The sequence below is a fragment of the Phyllopteryx taeniolatus genome, chromosome 11, assembly GCF_024500385.1.
Source record: "Phyllopteryx taeniolatus isolate TA_2022b chromosome 11, UOR_Ptae_1.2, whole genome shotgun sequence".
NCBI lineage: Eukaryota > Metazoa > Chordata > Actinopteri > Syngnathiformes > Syngnathidae > Phyllopteryx > Phyllopteryx taeniolatus.
The window spans coordinates 23,328,736-23,352,239 of record NC_084512.1 but is presented as its reverse complement, the minus strand read 5'-3'; the positions used below and the strand labels follow the sequence as shown (position 1 = coordinate 23,352,239).

The 23,504-nt window shown below is 41.5% G+C and overlaps 1 protein-coding gene across 8 annotated transcripts in view; it reads left to right on the top strand.

Annotated features, from left to right (window-relative positions):
- The first annotated feature begins 9,547 nt into the window (after positions 1-9,547).
- LOC133485627 (protocadherin-15-like) overlaps positions 9,548-23,504 on the top strand; it is a 215,984-nt gene continuing 202,027 nt past the window's right edge. For 4 of the 8 annotated variants that reach the window (XM_061789631.1, XM_061789630.1, XM_061789625.1 and 1 more), the window contains exon 1: positions 9,550-10,107. The gene's annotated coding sequence lies outside the window, so the exon portion shown is untranslated. Of the gene's footprint in view, positions 10,108-23,504 lie in introns of all 8 variants that reach the window. The other 4 variants (XM_061789624.1, XM_061789626.1, XM_061789627.1 and 1 more) reach the window with 2 other exon arrangements.

The window sequence follows — 23,504 nt, the reverse complement described above, 5'->3', positions numbered from 1 at the left end:
AAGACCCGGGGGACCACATCTGGCCCCTCCACATCATTTTATGTGGCCCGCAAAACCACATTTTTGTGCACCGTATTCCATAGTTCTTGCTGAAATCTGTACACAATTTCAAATCTTCATTTGTAATAAATAAACTTAAGATATTGCAAGCCTTTTTTTGTTGTTGTTACCAAACCCCTTTTTACAGTAACTTCAACAGTAGTTAAAGAAACTATTATCTTTGACCTCTGATTTCAAAACTAGTTATCCATCAATTTCTTGTATATATACAGCATGCAATATTATATATTGTAACATAATAATTATAATATTATAATATTATCACAGTCATAACGACCCTCTGAGGGAAACGTACCAACAAAATGAGTTTGACACCCAAAGTGTGAATTTCAGAAAATTCTCCTATTTCCTGAGCTCGATGAAGAGCTTTCTTCTTGAAGATTAATCATAATAATAATAACTTCATTCATTTAGTACCTTTAAAAACACATTTACAAAGTGCTTACAAATTGTCACGCTTGGAGATCATGTAAAACAAAACAAAAAAAGATTGAGAAACCCAGGCAATCCAAGACCCAACTGAAAGGCTGATGTAGGGTGGTAAAAACAGATTAAATAAATACTTTAAAATACAGTGGTGCCTTGAGATACGAGTATCATTCATTCCGTAACCACACTCGTAAGTCAAAACAGTCATATCTCAAATCATCTTTTGCGATTGAAATGAGTGGACACGGCATGAATCCGTTCCAGCCTCCCCCAAAAATAGCCAACAAAAAAACTTGTCATGTAGTTTGCATGCTATAACATTATACTTTAGAAACAAAATAAAGACGTTCCGGTAATTAAATAGCATGTAAAGAATTAAACCCTTTTTGCCACATTTTTTATACTTCAATTCAGTGGACATTGTGTTGCTCCTTCTGGTGAGCATGCCTTGGCCACTTGGGGGCAGTATACATTATCCTTCCATCCATTTTCTGTCCCACTTATCCTCACTAGAGATTTATGCATATACAGTACACAAAGGCAGTCACAATCTGCTCCTCTGTTAGCTGCAATAATATTAGTTCTTCTTCGCAGAGGATAAAGACTATATGCCTGAGTATTATCAGTCTTACATGTGGCAACATTGTTCCCTCACTGGCAACATTGTTAAAGAAGAATTGTTCACTGCCAAACTGCTGCTTGTTTTGAAGTCAGTAAAAAAAAAAAATCGGACTAATGTTGCCTCATATTTGGAAAAACTTGTAAGTTAGGTCACGCGTATCGCAAGGTATCACTGTACATATGAATGTATAATAACAAAGAAGAGGTTTCAAAAATATATATATATATAAATAAAGGGGGAAGACAACATCACATAAAAGCCAGTATGTACAAGTTAATTTTAAGAAGTGAAGAAGTGATATAAATATTTATATGTATATATATTTTGGATTGCTACTCAAGACAAAAATTTTGCTGAGGCTCGAAAACTCGTCAGTCGGGTCAATCGGAAGTCGAGGTATCACTGGAATTATAATGGAGGTCGCTGATTTTGTGTGTCTCAGCTCCTCGGGTGGGTTGTTCCAAAGTGAAGGCGCTCTGATGGTGAATGCCCTATCATCTTTACTTTTACGTCTCGACTTTGGAACCGGCACGAGGCCCTCACCTGAGGCTGCAGACTGGCTCATACAGGGTAAAAACATCAGCTGCATAGCACTGACCCAGGCTCATACATGCTTTAAAATTAATCAGCAAAATGTTCAAATCAATTCGAAAACAAACTGAAAGCCAATGGCGTGACGCTAAAATTGGGACCGTATGATGTCTAGCCGAGGCCTGCTGCTGCGTTCTGAACCAGCTTGAAGCAAGAAGGTGATTTTATACTGATACCAGAGAGGTGCGAGTTGAAAATCAGAGTGTGGATCAAGTTTTCACGGTTGGGTTTAGTAATTATTGATTATATTTTGGCTATGATGTGAATGTGGAAGAAGCATGACTGCATGACTGCATGACTTTACAGAAGTGGGCTGTGAAGGTGAACTCCCAATCAAAAATGACTTGTAAATATTTGGCTATGTGTGTGTAATGGTGCCAAGGCTGGATTTAACAATGTGGGGGAAGTTTTGGATGTTGACGAGAATGAGTCCACAGTACATGGCTAGAAATGACAACAAACACACGCAATTTAGCTTCAGCTCAACGTTAGTTTACCCTGGTAAGGCTTAAAACTGCCGTATTGTACTCCACAGTGTCATCAGTATCTTCAAACTTGTTTTCTTTGTTACCCTCTTATGGTGAAATACTGTACATTACTTTAAAAAAAATGTGGTAATGACTAACAGCACTGAATTCCAACAAGTAGGCAGTATATTTGAAGGTGCCTGGTAAATGGGACAGGCATATTCAGGAACGGCTTTCAACATTTTGGGTCCTTTTGGGTCCTAATTGGAGACCACTATAAATAATCCCGTTTGCATTTTTTTTCCTCTCTCTCTCTCTCTCTCTCTCTCTCGCTCTCTCTCTCTCGCTCTCTCGCTCTCGCTCTCTCGCTCTCGCTCTCGCTCTCCATTGCACTGCTAATTATGCTACGCCAAGGCTTTATATTTGTAACCTGCTAAAACAGACACTTTTATTAAAAGAATGCTAAATGCACATTTGTATGTGTTAAAGCGGACAGTATTGGTTACTGGCTCAACAAAACAGTTTTCATGAGTAACCAAAGAGTTGTGCTAAAAAGTGTATTTTTCCAGTATATTTAATTTAAGAATAACTGCTATGGAGTCTGGCCCAAACCCCCAAACAGGTTGTTTTTGTCACTGTGATGCTGTGAGTGTCCCTCTAGAGGGCATTCTAAACATCCATCCATCCATTTTCTGAGCCGCTTCTCCTCACTAGGGTCGCGGGCGTGCTGGAGCCTATACCAGCTGTCATCGGGCAGGAGGCGGGGTACACCCTGAACTGGTTGCCAGCCAATCGCAGGGCACATAGAAACTAACAACCATTCGCACTCACAGTCATGCCTACGGGCAATTTAGAGTCTCCAATTAATGCATGTTTTTGGGATGTGGGAGGAAACCGGAGTGCCCGGAGAAAACCCACGCAGGCACGGGGAGAACATGCAAACTCCACACAGGCGGGGACGGGGATTGAACCCCGCACCTCAGAACTGCGAGGCTGACGCTCTAACCAGTCGGCCACCGTGCCGCCGCATTCTAAACACACATGCCGAATATAAATAAATAATACCTGGTGATGTGGCGGTTTTGCCGTCCCATTATCAAGGAGGACAGTTTGTCTTATATTGTTGTCCTATTTGCACTTAATCATGTTTCCTGTCTTGCCCATGCTGTTCATGACTAGCATGGAGGAGGGTGGGAGCTGCAGTTTATTGCTTTATTAATGAGTCTGCAGGGGGGGCTATGGTTGGGTTGCTGGGCATCTATCAACATGAGTCACATCTGGTGCTGAGTGAAAAGATACAGTACAGTATGCTGATTGCACTGATCAAAAGAGTAAACGCATGATTGACACTTTTCAGTATGATGCCGTGCCACTGTATGGCTCAATCTGACCACACTGCCTTTCTACGGCACATCGGGGGCCACAAAATCAAGGCCACAGTCCAGATCTAATCTAATGCTAATTTGTGGCCATTGAATGGGTGTAACGTGCGTGCCACAAAGTAGCTGTGGGTAAACACTGGTAAGTTGGCTAAACAAATGCAGCTACAAACTTTAATACTTAATTCCCCCCAATCTCCCCCATTTGTCTTATCACTTCTTCTTTTCCTTTCGGCTAGTCCCTTTAGGGGTCGCCGCGGCGCGTCATCCTTTTCCATGTAAGCCCATCTCCTGCATCCTCCTCTCGAACACTAACTGCCCTCATGTCTTCCCTCACTATTCAGAACACTAATAAAAGGACACGTCCATTACAATCTGCACCAATCACGACTCTCTCGACGTCTGGGATGCTCAGAACTACTTCGTCTAGCTCCTTCCAGAATTTCTCTTTCACCTCGAGGTCGCATCCTGCCTGTGGGGCATGGCCACTAATCACATTATACATAACACGCTCAATTTCAATTTTCAGCCTCATCACTCGATCTGATAATCTTTTCACCTCCAAGACATTCTTAGCCAACTCTTCTTTTAAAATAACCCCGACTCAATTTCTCTTCCCGTCTACACCATGGTAAAATAATGTAATAATTTTTGCCCCTAAAATTACGGCCTTTCCACCTGGTCTCCTGGACACACAATATATCAACCTTTCTCCTAATCATCATGTCAACCAACTCCTGAGATTTTCCTGTCATAGTCCCAACATTCAAAGTTCCCACATTCAGTTCTAGGCTCTGTGCTTTCCTCTTCTCTTTCTGCCGAAGAACCCGCTTTCCACCACCTTTGCGACTTCGACCTACAGTAGATGAATTTCCACCGGCGCCCTGCAGGTTGACAGCAACGGTGGCGGACGTTGTTAACCCGGGCCACGACCGATCCGGTATGGAATTCTTTGGATGACCGCTCATATTTGTTTGGCAAAGTTTAAGCCGGATGACCTTCCTGACGCAACCCTCTGCATTTAGCCGGGCTTGGGACCGGCCTACAGTTTGCACTGGCTTGTGCCCCCCATAGGGCTGCATTATTTGTCTTATCACTAAATAAGAAAGAGAGAGAGAAATGGACAGTCTCAATTGTTATGCTTATTTGTCTTATCACTAAATAAGTGTAAAAATTGAGACTGTCCATTTCTTTCTTAATACACATGAAGAGTTGAGATAAGGAGTATTTGTAATTATTTGGTGGGCACCAGCCAATCTGTGGGAGCCAGAATGCTGCCTGAGGTGCTCTTTTATTTATTTATTTCTTTTCCTTTTTTTTCTTTTCCACTTTCTATTCAATCAACAGTCATAAAAACTGGAGACTCCATTTATCAAGTGTGAAAAGTTACAAATTCCGCAGGGGGTCAAATAATAATCCCTCCGGAGCCTCAGCTCCCCTGGCCATTCATCCAAGATGCAGCCAATTTAAAACACTTGAGTGTTACATTTTACACAATGGCTCATCTGAACAGTTGTTGTTCTTCCTCTAAGCTGCTACTATGGTGAATATCACCTCCATTCTTCTTCTCTGTCCTCATAAATACACTTGTGTTCCCGCTGCTGTCGTCATTTTGGCCATAGCTCGTTTCTCCGCCGAGGATTTCGACATCGCAGTGAGCCCATTCCGTGTAGCCTCACGAGGACAGTTAATAATACCGCTGCTCAAGAGTGCAATGTTGCCAGTGACGGGAAAACGGATGCAGACTCGCAAGCTCTGTGTCCTTCTAAGGGCTGTTTTGCGGCGGCATTTTCTAACATGACCTTTTTTTGTACTCGTCATTTTTGTAGCACACTCAAAAAGCCTTTCGTCCTTCAAAGTAACTAAGGCGCTCTTGAGAAGCTGGTGAGCTATGAGCTGAGCTGGCTTTTCATTGCCTTTGTTTCCACCCAAGAGACTCCATAGGAAACTATTGTGTGGCCACCAGTCCAGATGGGTCAAGAAGATATTTTTTTTGTGTTTGGAGCAGTGGAGGCAGTGCTCCACCAGTGCCTTCTCCCCATACATATTTTTGTAGGACTTTTAGATTATACCTAACAACTTATTCTCCCCCCCAGTACATATTATACATTGTAATATAGAGTGGCAATTCAGTTGAAAAGTTGGTAAATGTACCTGATAATTCTTTTTTATTTTTTATTTATTATTTTTTTTTTTATTGACCTTTTACCAACTTGCAACTTCTGTTTTTATTAGTCTTTTTATTGGACAGATTATTCAGATCTCAAATCATCATTCCCCATTGAAATGAATGGAAATGTCAATCATCCATAACTAATAACATTTAAATCATGTTTTTAATAAAATAGCACATAATATTGTACCGTACAAACGTACAGTAACAACATAATTACATGGTAAAGAATTAAACAGTATGAAACATGATAATTCAATGGGCATCGTGCTAATCTTTCTGGTGTGTGCACCCAGGCCACCAGGGGGCGGTATACTACAGACAGACATACTACATGTAGATTTGATGAAACACAGAAGACCATTGCAACTAAGCTGCAGTAATGTTAGTTTTTCGTTGAGTATAACAAATATATGCTTTGTCTGCATGTGTTGCTACCGCTTTTGTTCAAATAAATGTTGAATAAAGGTTTATAATTACTGTGACAACGTTCATATGGTTTGGTTAAGTACGCAACTGTAATTCTTTGTTACAATAAACTTCAACTGGGAGTGGCATTACACAAGTTTATGCAAACACATAGCCTCTTTTTTATTTTTTTTTGAATAATTGTTCACTATCTGCTGCTTGTTGTGAAGTTTTTTGCCACCATAGCTAGCGCTCATACTCATTTTGGCTTGCTACTCAAGACAAAAAAAATCTTTTGCCTAAAAATCTCATCAGTCAAGTCTACCGTAAGTCGAGGTACCACTGTACATACTTGTACATACATATTTAATACATGTGATTGTGAGTGCGAATGGTTGTTTGTTTCTATGTGCCCTGCGATTGGCTAGCAACCAGTTCTGGGTGTACCCCGCCTCCTGCCCGAAGATAGCTGGGATAGGCTCCAGCACTCCCGCGAGCGACCCTTGTGAGGAGAAGCGGCTCAGAAAATGGATGGATGGAAATAATGAATATATATGAATTTTGTTTCAGGGGAATGATCTGTACAACTGCCGATGTGTGTGATTTTAGCAGAGATAGCCAGTATTATGAGGATGAGGATGGTTTAGGCAAAAAATGTCCATAAATGACTTTTATTATTATTTTAGGAAGATGACGATATTTATTATAGAGTGGCGATTAACATGTTTTGTTTCCTCAAAAAATGTGACTGCTTGTGTAATTAAATTATTATTATTTTTTTTGGTGAGCTCTTGCAATGGTGCCATTACCAACAGGATGCACTCCAGCACTTTTGTGAATAGCCCAGAGGAACAAGAAAACATTTATTTTCAAAGTATGCTAATGTGATCTTTCCACTGTATTTTTGCTCTTTTGCCGATAAAACTTATCAGTTGCCTCACACCTGCGCTGCCTCAAGCTACCTTTTGCCCATTATTTGTGCTTGTGCTGTTTAGGACAATCGGGCCCTCGCTTGAAACTGAATGGTGTGGTGTTTATGGCTTATGAAAAATCTACTATTTAACGGACTTTTATTAGATTGCCCCTAACCTGTGAAAACGGTAAAAACAAGCTTTTTTTTTTTTTTTTTTTGGGTGCTTGAAATTCTTAAACAGATTTCCTGTTATAGTGGCCAGGAGCATTTATTTAGTCAACTGCAGAGAAGAACAGGCATAAGGAGTGATTATAGTGAATACCTTTACATTTCCACTTTATACATTTTCCCACTAATAAACTGTTCTTAAAATAATGTAGGCGTCAGCCTCACAGTTCTGAGTGGAGTTTGCATGTTCTCCCCGTGCCTACGTGGGTTTTCTCCGGGCACTCCGGTTTCCTCCCACATCCCAAAAACATGCATGGTAGGTCAATTGAAAACTCTAAATTGCCCATAGGTGTAAATGTGAGTGCGAATGGTTGTTAGTTTGTATGTGCCCTGCGATTGGCTGGCAACCAGTTTAGGGTGTACCCCGCCTCCTGCCCGATGATAGCTGGGATAGGCTCTGGCACGCCCGCAACCCTAGTGAGGAGAAGCGGCTCAGAAGATGGATGGATTCAAATAATGTATGTTTTACATTATTTCTGAGGAAAATTAAGGCTGAAACCATTGATTAAAATAATTCAATTACCCAAAAAAGTCAGCTTTTTTTTGCAATAACTTCGCAGCCAGCCGCTAACCTGAGCTCACAAGCACCGTCACTCTCATTCGCTGACCCCAACGTCACTTCCTTTTTAAAACCACACACACTCAGTCGCAGACGTTACAGGCAGTTTACTAATAGGAATGGGCCGTGGCTGTGTTTGTTGTCTAAATGGCGTGTTTTTGGCTTTTGAGTATAAACTTTGGAGATTCAGGCTTTTCTTTGGACACTGACAATCCATTTGTTTTACTTCAATTTACCACATTTATTGTTTGTGGAAAAACTAAACCTAAAGTGCTTCTAATAAGTAGGTGCAGCAGCTGAAGAAGTTTTGAGGACTTTTTGGCTAGTACCTTTGTATTAACTTTAAGTCTCCGCTTGAAGCCGGCTGAGGTGACCTTACCGTCATTAAACTGCCTGCAGACTATTATTCTATCTGCTGCGTTTGTCTAACCTACGAATGACAACGGTGTTATTCCCCCCCCCACGACCCCTTTCAGGTCTTCACAAAGGGGCGCTGACAGCAGTGTTTGTGATTGCAGGCTAGGCCGGCCATTGTGCCAGCCATTGTGGAGACAAACAAGCCTCTCGTCCAGGCGGTAGCGGGGAGCCAGAAGATACCAGACAGCAGACTGAGGCGGGATATAAATCAAATCTCTCGGACGGTCGGGCTCATGGCAAAGAAGCGTCACGTCTGCGGGAGTGTTGGCACCCCGGCGATCAGGTTCAAGACATTACATCATGGATGAAAGCTTCTCGTTGCGTTGGTGGAATTGGACATGCTTTACAGCAGTAGTTTTCAAACTTTTTACACCAAGTACCACCTTAAAAGCGCAAATCAAATCCTCTGCCCCCATTGATATGAATGAAAATGCCATTACTCCATTCCAGCTCTCTCCCCAAAAAAACCAAATTTTTGTTTTTTAATAAGGAAAAAAGAGCACTATAATATTGCACTTTATAAAAACATAATTACATCAAAAGTAAAAAATTAAGTAGGCTGTGTGTCGTGATTTAATGGTGCAATCCAATTCATTGTGCTGCTGCTTCCGGTGTGCTCGACTCAGCCACCAGGACACAGTGTAATATTGTACAGTCATGCAGACAAGCGAAGACTAGACTGCTACTGCTACTACTGTAAAGGACTCAGTAGGATTCTCTAATATTAGTCATTTTTCGTGCATGATAGAGTATATGCCTGTGGGTATTGTTACGTTATCTGTTGCTCCATTATATGTTTGTCCCTTGCTTCTAAAACTGCAACTATGGATGCTAACCGTTAGCCTGCTACTTTTGTTTTACCTTGTCTGTTAGCATTAAGCTAAGCGGCCTATTTTTTGTAATTTTTTTTTTTTTTTTTTTTTACAATTTATTTTCCTGCTGTATGTTTTAATAAAATACAACATTGTAGTGTTATTTTCCTGTTAAAAAGTTACACATTTTTCAGTTGGTGTTTTTGGGGGGGCTGGAACGGCTTAATGGCATTTCCATTCATTTCAATGGGGAAAGATTATTTGATGTGTTTTGAGTTCTGAGCGTGGCCACGGAACAATTTAAAATTGTAAATCAAGGCTGGCATGGGATTTTCATACGGTGGACTAATCAGTCAAATGAAAAATAGTTTTGCAACACGACACAAGTGCGCTGTTAACCCTGAGGTCTTCTTTTTTTTTTTTTTTTGCTTTCACTACTTTTACTGTCTCCGTCTAACAGCAGCAGTTCCTGTCATTCCAGGACAGCCCAAGTACACCGTGGTGCTAAATATGGTAAATCCAACGCTGGGTGGCGCCAGAGAGCAGTAAAAGGAAAGCGAGAGGAGAGAGAGGGGGCGCGAGCCGAGCGACTCCCAGGTTGTGTGTCTCCCTTTTCAAATTCCACTGTGTCATCAGCCGTGTGAACGGATGCGTGTGTGTGACCATCTGAGCCACCTGTCAGGGCGGGAATGCAACCAAGAAAACTCCCTCGCTGGAAGGAAAAACACAGGTCTCTGCTCCAGAGTCGCCTGGACCTGTGAACGCATCACTTCAACTTCAGCCGGTGCGCTCGGACGAAAGTGAGCCGCACGGCGTCACCAGGCAAACTGTCTGAGGGGGACAGAGAAGATTACAGGCGGTCGGGATTGGGGAAAAGCTTCCCCCCCTTGGAAAGATTATCGGCTTGAGCACATGTGAAGGACATATACCGACAAGAGGATTAGGTCATGTGCACTCCTGCCTACTTGTCATCTCTCCATGTTCTTGTCCGCTGAATATTTGCACAATGACCTTTGGCGCACTTGGAATACAACGGACGTGGCTTTGAGGTGAGACAGTAACCATTTTACATTTTGAAATTTGCATTATCTCATGCATTGCACTATTTTAGCCTGACATGACATACCCACTGTGTGGGTCGAATGGTTACACATGCTTTATTAGAGACATTTACACACATCTTCCAGTCAACAATCTGAATGAAGGACTCCTTTTGAATGGTCATCTTTGTATCCCCGGATTGTTACACGGTTATTACCTACGCAGCGTGTTCCATCAAGTGTCCCGGGGAGTCGACACTTCCTGGAGCGCTGCAGGCTGAAGGCAATTTGCAGGGCAAGCTCCGAATTTAAGGGCAACTGATACTTGCCAAGGTGCGTTCAGCATAATAATGAGAATAATAATAATAATAATAATAATAATAATAATAATAATAATAAAAAGGATATTAACCTGCCCAGCAAATGTGATGCGACAACCAATAGGCATCATCCATGACACTTGGATGTTTTATTGTTGAACTCAATGCTTTTTATGAAGGGGGAAAGTTACATGGTAGAATATAAAGTGATTCTCAAACCTTTTTTTTTTTTTTTTTTTAATTTTATTAAAAAGTACATCCTAAAAAATACATCGCTCTCCAAGCCAAGTAACACCGTAAACAACCAAGGCAGAGCTTTTGTTCCTAAAAAATATACATTTAAACTTTTTATAAGTCGCCATAACATTCCGAACAGTTTGTGTTAACGCTGTCCTTTAATACAGGAAAATAAAAAAACTGTGCCTAAATAATGATGTAATGTATTGCATGTGAAAGATAAATAAAAATGTACCTCCAGTAAATTAAACAAATGACACAAATGTTGTGTACTTAAGTTAAATACAACTGAACTGTACTTAAATGTACTATACTTTAAAATAAAAACATGTACTTTACTCCATTAAAAAATGTTTAGCTCACCGTAACATTCAAAAGGTTGAACACTAAACGATTGAACATCGGAAAATTAAATGTACTTAAATAATGATTCAATTAAAATGTTCTCTGCAAAATGTTACCTAAATGTTTGAAAACAGTTCTAAAAGATTAAAGTTAAATACAACTGAATTGTTAAGAAAAAAAGCCACTGTAACATGCATAGTTGAACTAGTTAATTCAGTGATTCGTGGCATACCACTAGAGGGAGCCTGCGTACCACTAGTGGTCTGCATGCCACACTTTTGAGTATCACTCTTATAAGTCATACACAGACGGCACAATCTAAAATTGATGAGCTTGTCTGCCAAAGAAAGTGGTACGTTCTTTGAGGGTGAAAAAAAAAAAAGAAGCCTAAAAGATAAAGTGCACACGCATTTAGCGCTGACTGAACATCCCGAGGGCACTCAAAGTTCACCATTGTTGTAATCAACTGGCATGAACTTAGACTGGAGTCTACTGGTCCAATAACACAGATCATCAACTTAGCTCTTGTCGGTTGGCGTGCTTAGTGACACTAACATGGTTCGGACTACTTTAGCGGCCGATAGATTGGTGGACTAGGTTGTTGCCATTTGTGTGACTGTTATTACCATAAGGGGACGTTGCCTGTTTAAACACCCTCACTTTTTCTTTTTTCCCGCACCCTCGGGGGAGGTGTGTGTTTTGCTATTTTAACATCCACCCCCTCCCGGTGAAATGTTCCAGAACCCAGACTTTTCAGTCCACACATGGGGGATGTGGGCGTTCCAACAGCCACACTTTTCCCAGTTAAAGGCTTCGCCACCCACTCTTTTCATCGCACCCGTGTGGGCATGTTGGTGTATTTACAGCCACACTTTTCACACTGGTATTGGATGCATCACATAATCCAACATCGGAGCCAATGAGGCCTTCCGCAAATGATTGACGCACCCTCTAAAAAGGGTTTGTAATTGCACACAGATGCCCAGAGGACCATAAAGCATCAACACCATGCATCTAGATTGTACACAATCCTCAACCCATGTTACACAAACAACTGTGCTCAGTAGTTAAATTATGCAACACAAACAAACCACCTTCATGAGTCTCATCAATGGTATTAGATAGCATCCATCCATCCATCCATCCATCCATCCATTTTCTGAGCCGCTTATCCTCACAAGGGTTGCGGGAGTGCTGGAGCCTATCTCAGCTATCAACGGGCAGGAGGCGGGGTACACCCTGAACTGGTTGCCAGCCAATCGCGTATTAGCTAGCATATTAGTCAAATCAAACGACTGTGGTTATATCATCTTCCCGAGCAGTGTAAACAGTGTAATAGGCGGAAATGAATCTGCACACAATCGTACCTTCGCGTCTGACCAGTTCATTCTGCACAGAAGCATGACCGCTATCCCTTTTTAACAAAAGAGGCTTACACAAATGTATCGAACCTATTGAAGCCTTTTGTCTAAACGGCATCCAGACTTTTAATCTTGAGATGACAATGTCACATGGCTCCCGCAGAGTGAGGGAAGAGGCGGACTTTTATCACACTTCTCAGACATTTCAAGCGCTCACGAGAATTACTAGATTTGTACTCAAGCTATTTTCAACAATCAAACTGGTTAATAATGCATCAAAATAACAGGCGACGTGGGGGCCGCCCATTGGTATTGATTTATGAAAAAATCTGAACTTGGACATACGAAGTCTCTGCCCGACATATACGGAAATGACAAAGCTGTACCTGTTCAAAGTTGTTCCAGAGATACAACTATAATACTTAGTAGCCATAGAAATGTTGTCCACTTTTAAAAATGAACGTGAACAAACAGTATGAAAGACCCAATGTATGCTCTTCTGCTTTAGGTCCATTGTATTCCCCAACACCTGCCTTTCGTCGGTATTACTGAATTTGCTATGAACTGACAGGAGCTTATCTAATAGGATGAAATTCCAAATACCGATAGCGTATCTCCGCGTAACATGGCCTCTACTTCCAATGAGTAAAAGCCCCGTGGTCCTGTTATCCTGTTCTTGAAGGATGTGTTTCACATGCTCCCTCTTCGCTGATGTGGATTTAGCTGATGAGAACCCTGCTGAGCTGCATCCACAAGTTTGTATAAGGGGGGCTGGGGTGGGTGTAAGTGCGCTACACGTGTGCGGGGAATCCTTAAAAAAGATCTTTTTTTTGCTGCAGGATGTCTCTATCAGTCATGGGCCAGGCCGTCTCTTTCTCCGGGCTCACGTTTGGGGAAATGAGAAATGAAGAGCAGCTTAGTTCAGGCCAGTTGTGAAGTCAGCATTGATATTCTGTCCGTGTGCTGCTCCATAGGCAGCCCGTTGTCACGGTTCGCGCAGTGGGATCGAGCCTGATCAATGCTCACTTGGGAAGAACTGTGTGGCTAATTTTATTGGCTATTACAGGAGACATATTATGGAAAATTGACTTATAAATAGTGGAGTCTCTGGAGTGCCTGGGCACCCACCAAGTGTGAAATTAAACAACCAAGTAAATCTTTCCTAATCTACCCATTTCTGAAAATGGGTCTTTTGGGGGACATTTAGAATTCTGCCGGATTGTGACTTGATACGGCTAGTGTACATAATACCGCCCTGACACCGTTTCTGCGTGAGGATTGGCCATTTCCAAGCGACAGTCAGACGAGACATAATAAATATCATGTCAAAGCCAAAAGCTAAGCAGAGCTGCAGTGCTGGAAGTACAGTGAACATATGCAGATTCTCGGTTCAGCATTCACGAATCCTCTTATTTACAGATTCGCTCAGGCCAGAGCCACATGTAATATCAAAATATTGCTGTGGTGCCATCTTTTGGCAAATTGGGGCCAATAAACCATGTTGAAGTGAGGGGAGGAGCTTTTGGCCACACCATAGCCTTGTCTAATTAGCGTTAGATTGGATTAGCGTTAGCATCATCAGCCTACTTGATTGTCCCATTAATTCCAAGATGCGCCTACCCGTGTGGTCGCCTCGCTTACGTGCTCTCTAGTATTGTTTTTTTTGTTTTTTGTTTTGTTTTTTCCGTTCGTCTTTGGAGACATTACACGACTCACTTACACAAGGGGAGACTTGCTAAGCATCAAGGAGGCTACTCCGGACTTTCTTTCACCAACTTTCGCAAATCAGCTCAGTTTTTTTCCCCTGAGTTAATCACCGGAGCAGCGACCGCGGTCTTTGGCGCATGGAGGCGGAGGCGACGCCACAGAGGGAAGCGAGCCGGCATCCAGGTGAAACTCCGCAAGAGAGGATACAGACTGGCGGTTCCGTCCAGCCACCTCACGAATGTACGCTCCCTACCCAACAAAATGGACGAGCTTCATCTTCTGATCAAGACCAGTAAAGACAATGGATGTTCCGCCGCCATGTGCTTTACGGAGACTTGGCTTTGTGACGCTGTACCCGATGGGGGTGTCCATCTTCACAGGGAAGACTGCGGAATCATCGGGGAAAACAAAAGGCGGCGGGATATGCTTCTATATCAACAAAAAATGGTGTACGGACGTCACGGAGCTCAGCACACACGGCAGCTGTTTTTGAACTGTATGCCATTCTACTCGCCTCGCGAGTTCGCATCATTCCTTCTGGCTGGTGTCTACATTCCGCCTCAAGCTAACACGAACGGTGCACTGCTAAGGCTCGCCGAACAAGTAAACGAAATTGGAAAAAAACCACCCGGACTCACCCCTCATTATTCTCGGGGACTTTAACAAAGCTAAACTCAACCACGAACTCCCTCAATACAGGCAGCATTTTGTCTACTTGTCACTTTAAACTGCATACACTCCTCGAAGTCTCGGCGCCCTTTGCACAATGGTCGTTGCACCGGACTATTGCGAGATTAGTCATTCGAACTGCTCTAAGTGCTAGAGGACCCTGCATCTTTTGGAACAATTGTAAAAAAAAAACCAAACCAACAAAAAAAAAAAGTACGGGCATTACCTGATACTAGCAACCCTTTATTGCTCAGTGATTGTTTTTCTCAATGTCTTTGTCTCAAAAGTGTTCTGTCAATTGATTGTCTGTTGTCGTACTAGAGCGGCTCAAACTACCGGAGACAAATGTCTTGTGCGTTTTTTGGACATACTTGGCAAATAAAGACGATTCTGATTTGTTGAGATAGTAATGCGAGCGGTATTTGTTTAGCTTGTGTGTCTGCTACATGCATGGATCTGCACACTGATGAGTGATTTGGCAGCTTGGTGATGAAGTGCTGTCTCCGCGACTGAAAAGTGTACTGTGAAAACGTATAAATGATGCTTCAGACATGTCGCCACTTGCCTAGTTGCCACGTGGCAGTTGTCATAGAAACTAAAGTGTAATCTGCATTTGCTCCTCAGTACTGGGGGCGGGGTGAGCAGTGGCTAGTGGCTCATTTGCATGAGACAAAACCAACCTTTCCCCCCCAAGACTGAGTGTTACAAGTGGATGTTAAGTGCACTTTAGTTCTTTATCCTTTGTGTATTTTGTAAGAGAAAGCTGGGAACTGTTTTAAACTGTGATTAAAAAATAAATAAAATACATCCAGAGTTCATCTCTTTTCAACTTGAAAAATGGGGCATCTGGTAGAATCTTGTTGTTACGTTTTAATTAATTGATTACATTTGTCTGACTTTTATTTGTCCTGTTTTGTTGGTGGTCCTTCAATGCACCTTGTATGTTTCTGCTTCCCTCCCGATGCAGCTTCTAAAAGTTGATGCTGTCTAATTTGCTGTTACAATTTGACTGTATTCCCTAACATTTATTTTTGTGTTTGTGCCAAAATACCGTTCATTTGTTACTTAGGCTAGTATGGTAGCTAATATTGTTGATGAGCCTCATGTGAGTGTGGTTTGTTTGTGTTAAATAATTGAATGGCCAAATCGTCATTTAGTAAGAGGGGTTCATGATGGTGTACATGCTAGCTGCATGGCGTTGATACTTTATGGTCCTCTCCATAAGTGCTTTGTTGCCATCTTTTGTCATCTATACGCAATTTGTACCCCCTTTTAGAGGCACCACTTGTTTGCAGATTTCCGCTATTCATGCCATAACTCTGTCCCTATCACCTCCCGAATAGGGTGGCTAGCTGTCTTCTCTTAAAGAAGGCTACCCCGTTGTAGGCACATGGCTATTTCAACCGGAGTAAGAGTAACCTTTTATATAATGCTCACAGTATCTGTTTGCATTGCAACAGACTGTATTTCTTCACAACCAACTTGAGCAGGCTGATGAACTTACCCTGGTTTGACCTTGTAACATCTTGATCTAAGCTGTTTTGCGTGTTTGTTGTGCACTAAATATCACATCGAGTTGTTACGGGCACCTCATGTGGCTCCTTCATTTTCACTGATTTGCAGCAGGGCTGAGAATTAAATAAGAGCTCCGAACGGCAAGGGTGCATCCCGGATTTCAAAGGGATCCTTATTTTTTCTTTCTTTATTTATTGTTGAATTTTTTTTAAAGCCCCTTTCAGTGGCATCAGGTGCAGTCGTGGCACACTGTGTGGCCGTTCAGCATTCTCCTGAAGATTTATGGCCGGCCGAGTAGAAAGATTTATCTGTCCCGAGTGCATGAAATTGCAATGCTCTGCAGTATTGCGTCCAGGGGCGGCGTGGGTGACTGATTCGCCAAAGGGTGGGGGTGGAGAGGCACAAAAAAATCAGCAAGCTCCATTTCAGGTACATGTGATCAAGGCTTTGTTTTTCTTTCTTTCATCCCTTTTGTTCAAAGACAGAATGGAAATAAGCACAAAGGGGCAACCACAAAGAACATCCATTTGAGGAGTCGTACAAATAAGTTTTGAAGAGTCGCTTGTACTCGAGCGCAAAGGTTTACGAGTGGTTGCAGGAGGACGATTCTGACGAGGCCACCTGCCTTCCAAAACTTAGCTTAGAAGTCGCTGCTCATTTGCATTTCATTATTTTCTACTTTACGCACTCAAGAATGAGAAACGAGGGGAGAATCCATATATCTGACGCTGTGTGAGACGTGGAGTATCTGGCCTCATCCTTCGCCGCACTCGACGGTGCGAGCATCTTGAAGGACGCGAGCAAGTGCAGGTGCGCCGTTTGTTTCCCTGCTGCCACTGATGACCGCCACAGTGTCTGCCTAAATTGACAAACATTGACAGAGGCAGGTCGTATCAGCTTTCAAGTGCTCGTTGTCAGCCCTGTGTTCCTTCTTCACGACGGCGGTTGTTTGCACTCAAGACGAAAATCATTTGGAAGATAAGGTACTCCACTGCGTGACACTGCACTTCGAGTGGCTTTAGTGTTGCGCTCCTTCAGGGCCGAGTAAGTGAGGCACCTTGGCGTTCACTTGGTGGATCCTGGAAATCGCAGTAGATGTCCCACATCCATATACGATCAGTCTGCTGTTTGCCCCTGTGCTCACTTCTTGTACCAAAGCCCTGATCATGTCAAGCCCAAGGACAATACAGTGGTACCTTGACTTACGAGTGAACTTCACAATAAGCAGCAGATAGTGAACAATTCTTCAAAAAAGAGGGCAAGTGCTTGCCTTAAGCTGTTGATTGCCACTCCCAGTTGAAGTGTACTATAAAACAAAGAGAATTACACAATCACATAAGCCTACCGAAAGTCTGCTAGCTTAATGCTAACATAGAATGGGAAATGCCACAGATGGGCTAACTGAACTAGCCTTTATATATAGCGGTAGTTATAAACCATCAAACAACTTCTATTTGAACACAAAATGGTAGCAACACAAGGGGACAGAGCATACAGTACTCATGAGCATATATTCTTTATCCTCTATGAAAAATGTCAAATATTATTGCAGCTAGCTTAGTTGTGGCGGTCTTCTGGTGTGTTTCATCTACGAAATCTACGATGGTAGCTCTCCTTGCCCACGGCTTAGAACTTGAAAAATTCGTACCACTGTATATAAACTGAAATGGTCACATCTTAATTTACTTAGAAATGTATTTACTCAGTGTGAAATCTGATCTCTTTTCATTAAACATCGGTATTATTCTGTTGCGTGAGAAGCAACAGGTGGATACACAGGTGAATTGTACCTTTTGCCATGTAGTGGAAGAGAACTTGAATTGTTCTGTCTGTCACTATATGTTGCTGGCATAGATAGATGGATAAACAATGTTATCTAATGGAGATTAATATTTTTTTGGAATGTGGGAGGAAGCTGGAGTACCAAGAGAAAAGCATGGGGAGAACCACACCACCCAGAAGCTCTTGACTGTGAGACCTTGGCGTCTTGGTAACGAAAGCCATTCTCTTCCGGGCACACCCTGCAGTAGAGGTGGGCGGGGTGTGAGCAGTGACTCATTTGCATGAGACGGGACCGTGGAATCAGATTAATTACTGGCACATACCCCATATTAATACTAGAATCAGACCAGGAAAACTGAATAACTTGAAGTTCTTGAATTAAAAAGTTAGGATGCATAAATCCCCGCAGAAATGTCACTATGTATGATCTTGTGAGCTCGTAAAACTCTGTTCTACATAATCACGGGATGTATCGGAGACGTTCGGGAAGCCACAGACCGTGCTAATTGATACCGTTCCGTCCTCATTGGCCGTAAATGTCAAAACAGTCCAAAGATTGCGAGCCGGAGTTTCTCTTTTGAGCTTCGGCTGGTAATTCGAACTCCAAGCCGCCTTGGCCAGAGCAAAGCTGAACTCCGTGTAAGAAAACCGTGGCCAGCTCTCCGTCGAAGCATGAAGGGAGATGATTGCATATAGTGTAAGTTATCTCCGCGCGCCAATGCCAACAGTTTCCAAATGAATCAGGAGCCGACTGGTGGTGAATATTAAAAGGCGACGCTTTGTGGATGCAATGCTGATTTGTTCTATTCCTTCTCTTCGTCCTCTCCGCCTCACATTATTTTTTTGGTCACAATACAATATGTTTCTCCATTTGGAAGTTCCGTCCCTTCGAGGAATATGAATAAAGGAATTCCGTTTGCTGGTGGTTGCATCATTTGCTTAAAACAGAATGGAACCACTGTAGTTGAAAGCAAGTTGCCCAAAACGTGAATTTGAGACCTCAGTTCAGTGAGCATCAGAGGATTTCGAGGCTTGACTTTGGCTTTTTGTGACACTTGTCCCAAAGAAAGATCAGTCTCAACAAGTAGTGTAAAGAGAAAAAGACATACATAGAATGTTTTTTATTGCAGTGGTATGTGAAAGAATTATTATTATTTTTTTAAACATTTATAACATGAAATATAATAAAACATTAGAAGCTTGTAATTTTGCATACAGCCTGTGTAAAAAAATCCTGTCCTGTATATTTCTTTCAGTACTGATCAATTATGTTTATCTTTTAGGTACACTACATTTGCATTTGATCTTTGAGAAGCGTTTAAAAAAGAATGATTATTCAAGTCAATTTTTTATTTAACTTATGTGCAATACATTTTAATTGAATCATTGTTTAAGTAGTTTTTTTATTTGCCTATATTTAAGAGCAGTGTTAATATTACAACAGATTAGATTAATACCTAATTATTGGGAATAAAACATCTCATTTTTGAAGAACACTTAGGCCTACTACGTTCCTGTATTTTAATACAGGAAGTCCTCGATTTACGAACCCTACGCTGGCGACGTAACACGATTTCACCGTTAAAGTCGAAATTTACTGCAAAATACTTCTTTAACGGGTATTGTCTCATGCGATTGTGACAGAAAGCTCAGTGTGTGTGGGCGTGTGCGTCGATGTGTGAGTGAGACGGGAGTGCGAAGGAGGAAGGAGTGCGCGCCGGTGCGAGTGTGTACAGTAGCAAGTGTAGTGACGGCGACCGGGGAAGAGTAGCGATTAGCGGAGGACCCGTTGACGTTGAATGTGCAGAGGAGCTCATAAAGCCATTAAAGCAGCAAATCGGTGCTTCGTGCCTTTATTGTTGTGCAACGAGAGACGGGAGTTAACCTCTGCGTCTCCCGACCACGGTCAGGTGACCGTAGCAGGAAAGGTCAACGCTTTGAAACACAAAATAAGATGCTGTACTTACCATTACTACTGAGTGTGTGAAAAAAGGAGGGCGAAAAAGGCGAAGATACTCCCGCTGCACGAACAAAGAAGCACTACGCATTAGCTAAGCAGAAACACATACGGTGCTGGGACAATATGGCGGACGAAGCACGGGCGTCGTAAAGTCGAAACATCGTAGGTCGAGTGTGTCGTAACTCGAGGACTCCCTGTATTGGTCATTATTTTGGTGCTTGGAGAGCTAGGTATTTTTTAAGTGGTCCTTGGTGGGAAAATTTGGATAACCACTTTTATTTTATTTTTTTAAACTAATTGGTCATGACCATTTAAATAGTGAGATGAGACAAATTTACAAGAATCACCTAAGCGTCACGTTATTGTCATCCGTCACTAAGCCTTTGCTTTACTGTATTTACATTTTACTCTTCACGGTGGGAGGCAGCGTGGTGTGAGCTAGTGGTTAGCACCGCTACCTCACAGACAAAGATTCTAGGTTTGAATCTCGTCACAGATCTGAAAAATTGGGGAGGCACTGTATTGTATATACAACTTAATGAAACACAGTGTCAAGAAACAAACCGGTTTTATAAAGTGTCATTACTGTGTAATGTAGTATACTGTATTGTATAGTATATACTGTAAGGTTTATGATTTGTTCTGTTTTCCCCAAATGTGCAAAAGGTCCCGTGGTGGATCGGAGTATTAGGCAGCTGCTACTGGGGCCCCCAATTAAAAGTGGCCCCGAGCCGATGTTTAGGTAAAGTGAATCAATAAATGAATATTAAGGCAGCAGCTGCTCGCTTGGCCTCTGATGTTAGATGTCCATCTAATGAGCAGGAGCACATGGGTACGTTAGGAAGTTAACGTTAGGTCCCCTCTCACACGTGGGGAGGAATCATTTTGATTGTTTAACCCACAAACAGGGTCAAAGTTATGAAGGGAGTTGGGGTTATTTTCATGAATGTGCTGCTCATGGCAAGCTGTTTGTTGTAATTATTTGCTCATGAATTTCCCTTAACAAAAATCAAATACTGTAGAGCGTAATCATGCGAATTAACATACTATGATTACGGGACCGTAAGAATAAACATTTGCATGGCAGCTTTGGAAATATTTACACTTCTTGGTTTGATCAGGGGAATTCAATTTTCCTTGACCTTGTTTATCATGACACCCTGGTGAATAACTGAACTTTTGTACTGTATTATATATTTTGAATTTTTTTTTCTTCCAAATAATGCATTAAACATTTTCAAAAACATACACCTAAAAAACTGAAATGGTTTGTTGTTATATATTTTTAGTATTACAGGTTTTTCTATTTTTCTTTTTATTTGGTAATATTATGCAGTATATAAAACATTTTTAAATAACTGAACCGTTTTGTAGGTAATATATATATATATATATATATATATATACATATTAAAGTTTTTTTAAAACCAGTTTTAATATTGTCAGACATGAATTGTAATATAGGTTTGTGAATATATTTAAAATTGTATTTTTAAGTGCCTTTTTACATTTTGTATGTAATTCTTCATGTATTGAATTAAATATATATGTTTTCAAATGATTTATCTAGGTCTTGCATTCAACATAAAATAAAATATAGAGAGGGGATCTAACAATTATTGCGTTTTACATAAAATACAATATAAATATGGGAGTTTCATGTGTAAAAGCCTTTTTGAACTTTTAAAGGGTAGGGAATTCACATTATTACAATGGTTACTTCATTTGCATAGTCTTTCCATTTAGAATACTCGGCCATGTTTGAATATTTAACACACTGCCGGCTGATGCGTTCAGTGTATCTGGTGTAGAACAAGAGCCAATTTATTAATCGTATGAGTCATTTAGCTGCCATGAGAGATCTCCAAACAGAGAGAAAGTGGGCCGATCTTGTGCGAGCGAAGGAAAAAATATGACTCCACACACTTTTGAATGACGTTATTCGAAATTCGGTTTGGTGAGTGTCAAGTGTGCTGCTTCGTTGGAGGCTGTGAGGAGCCAAAAAGGGGAATTTGCAGATTCAATATCTATGGCTCAGCATACAACTGGTGCACACAACACTTCTTTTTCCTCCCCCAGCAATTCAATACAATAGCTGCTGACCTTCGATTTTATTATAATCAAGGCCACATCTTAAATTACAGTGAAAAACTGTGTGTGTGTGGAGGCGCTTTTCAGTCATAACAAGTCAAATTGGACTCTTTCAAACATGGGTTAACCCTCTCCACCCCGCCTCCAGGATTTTAAAACAATCTTGCGATAGACGGCCTATCTTTAAACCATGTGCTCAATTTGTTCTCCAGGTTCCCAAAAACGGTCCTTCACTCTCTTAAAACACAGCACGAGCCTTGAGCGATTCATACAAGACAGAAAGCTTCCAAGCTTTCATTTTGTTTCTGCCAAATTCTCAAGTCCAAGTCGGTTCTTGTATGGCTGGCTTCGAGGCTTCAAGGTTCATTTGTTTTGCCCAAAACTAGCAAAACTCTCCACGGGCGGTACGGTGAAACATTATGCGATGATGTGTTGCACTGCGTGAGGCAAATGGTGGTCACATCCGATACTTTACATTTTAGAGTAGCCTTTTATTGTGGGCAGCCAAAGGCACACCTGTGCAATAACCAAGATGTCTATTCCTCATTATGATATTTGAGCAATAGGGCTATTGTGTACTTCTTTACGTTCCAGTTTTTTTTTTTTTTTTTTTTGCTTTTGAGTTGATTATTGGTATTTCTACTTATGTAGAGAGTCTGAGTACTTTTGCCACCTCAGTTTGAGCTTCTCTTTTCTACAAAACATGTGTAAGTCAAGTCCCACTAAGCGTGGACTGTGTCTGTTATGCCAGGCAGATGGTCTTGCCTGGTCTTTCGTCATCTTCTGATTTCATCAAACTAAACTATGCACCCCAACCCAAAACATACTCAACAGTTCAATATTCACTATTAAGCAAGTCAAGACATTTATGTGAGACTTGCGTACATTTAAGTAGGAATACATAGAAATCGATCCGTGATTGTGCACATTTTCCATCTGTATAATCCCGATAATTCTATATGGTGGGGATATTTTGACAAAAGTATGTCAAGAGTCACCATAATGGAACTGTTTTAAGCTGTGAAAAAATGCACAATACAGTTAAACCTTGGTTTTTTCGTGAGATTTGCTTTTGAAGGATTTCAAAAATTATTTTCCACTGAGATTTTGTCTGGCCTCAAAAACTCAAGTATCATATACTGTATGATTCTTTATAGGGTTTAATCTGCAATTGTTTGACCTCAGGGCTCTCTGACTCTCAGTCCACAAGTGAACCTTTTCAAGATCAACAAATTTCATTCCCCCCCCCATTCATTAGCTTGTGTGTGTGTGTGTGTGTTTTCCTACGAAGAGGTTTACAAAACAAGCAGTTTTCCCCTGCAGACGTGTGACGCAAGGGCTCCGTTTGACTCGCAATCAGTGTTTTCGCAGGGGTTGTGGTGGGGAAAACAAGTTCATACCTTCCTTTGGGCATGAGCA